This window comes from Phodopus roborovskii, unplaced genomic scaffold, assembly GCF_943737965.1.
Source record: "Phodopus roborovskii unplaced genomic scaffold, PHOROB, whole genome shotgun sequence".
NCBI classification, from domain to species: Eukaryota; Metazoa; Chordata; class Mammalia; order Rodentia; family Cricetidae; genus Phodopus; species Phodopus roborovskii.
In genome coordinates, this window is record NW_026126008.1 from 110,028 (window position 1) to 112,085 (window position 2,058).

At 40.2% G+C, this 2,058-nt stretch overlaps 1 pseudogene; it reads left to right on the forward strand.

Annotated features, from left to right (window-relative positions):
- The first annotated feature begins 1,393 nt into the window (after window positions 1–1,393).
- LOC127218270 (60S ribosomal protein L37a-like) lies at window positions 1,394–1,727 on the forward strand (annotated as a pseudogene).
- Window positions 1,728–2,058: the final 331 nt, after the last annotated feature.

Below are 2,058 nucleotides of genomic sequence, written 5' to 3' on the forward strand. Positions count from 1 at the left end.
GTTAGGTCTCACCCTCCATTCCTATCAGTATGCAAGACCAAGAACATGAACACCAGTCTGAAGACACTTCAACTCCCTACCTCAGAAAGAGGTGTCTCAGGAAAGTTACATGGTGTCAGCTCTCTCAACCCAACCCACAGAAAACAAGCAACATTTCACACATTAAGAATGAAACGAAATATGTGGAGATTCATACCCTTAATTCCAGCACTCCATGGCAAGAAACAGGAATGGCTCCAAATCCTTGTCAACATAGCAAAGTTCCTGGACAAGCAAAGCTACACACACAAAAAACCCTGTCTCTAAGAAACAAACAAATCAATAACTAGATAGTCAAAATGAGAGAACCAGAAATTGTAAGGAGTACGGTTTTTTCGCATGCCACTGCTAGTCTTGTTCTGTCGCTGTGCCAGCCCGAATTAATACACTGAGACTCTGTATTAGATATAATTCTGTTGGCCCAGTTACGTGTGTCTTATCGGCTGTCTCTATCTTAATTATTAACGCATTTCTGCTGATCTATGTATTTCTCTTACCGGGGAGCCGGCTGGCATACTGCTTTCTCCCAACTCTCTATCTTGGCTCCTCCTTACTACTTCCTCTTTTCTCCTTGTCTCCTAGTCCCTCCTATCTTCCTTTCCTATTGGCCAACAGTGCTTTATTATTAACCAGTATGAGAAACATATATACATAATGGCATCCCCCATCAAGAAATTATATAAGAAACGAGTCAGTAGAACTGCCAGGATATATGGGAATTACTCACTGTGTCAGCCTGAGACCCTGAGCTCTCTAAATAACCTACTGTAGAAAAATTATCTTACAGCTATTAACTAATCACCATATATCCAGCATGAAATTGGGTGTGCCTGTGTCTGCTTGTGCATGCTCTCTCTCTCTCTGTATATCTGTCTCTCAAACACACATACACACACACACACACACACACACACACACACACACACACCCATTGGTTTTGAACCTTAAAACTAGTCAGTGAACAAAAGAAAATCCTGAAATTCATTAGACAATTAGACAATATCCTGTCTTTCTTTCAAGTATAAAACATATTTAAGGTTTTAAAATGTATTGCTTTATTTTGGGTCATTTATATCTAACTAAAAGTAGTAGGGTGCATACTTTGTAAGATACACAAATCAGAAAATCCACAAATGTTGGCTAGGCAATGGTGGTGCATGCCTCTAATCCATGCACTTGGGAGGCAGAGGCAGGCAGATTAAATGAGTTTGAGACCAGCTTCATGAACAAGAACTAGTTCCATGACCAGCCTCCAAAGCCAAAGAAAAACCCTGTCCCATGTCTCAAAATAAATAATTAAATGAATAAATAGAAAGAAAGAAAGGAAAGAAAGAATGAAAAAGAAAAAAGAAAAATGTGCTCCCTGGGCTTGGGCTTAGGTTCCAGCTACATGGCTAAACGCGCCAAGATGGTCGGGATCTTCGGGAAATACGGGACCCGCTTTGGTGCCTCCCTCCGGAAAATGGTGAAGAAAATTGAAATCCACCAGCACGCCAAGTACACTTGCTCCTTCTGTGGCAAGACCAAGATTATGAGATGAGCAGTTGGCATCTGGCACTGTGGTTCCTGCATGAATTCAGTGGCAGGAGGGGCCCGGACATACAACACTACTTCTGCAGTCACAGTGAAGTCTGCCATCAGAAGACTGAAGGAACTGAAAGACCAGTAGAAATGCTATTGCTTGAGAACCCCTGCCTCTAACAAATGGGTTAATTTACGTTAAAAAAAGAAAAAGAAAAATATTTTAAGTTATTTTATGTTGTTTTGTTATTTTTAGTTTTCTTTCTGTAATTTACGTATGCAATTATTTTGTGTACTTGCATGCCTCTGGACTATATACTCACAACCATGAATTACATACATGTATAGAGCATTACATACATGCTGGTACATACCTTGTATGCTGTATAACATGGGCAAGCATATTGTACATAGCATTGCATGCATGCCTGTGCTCTACATGCATGCTTAGTGCACTATGTGTATGCCTTTTGCAACAATGAATGCTTTGTACACTAT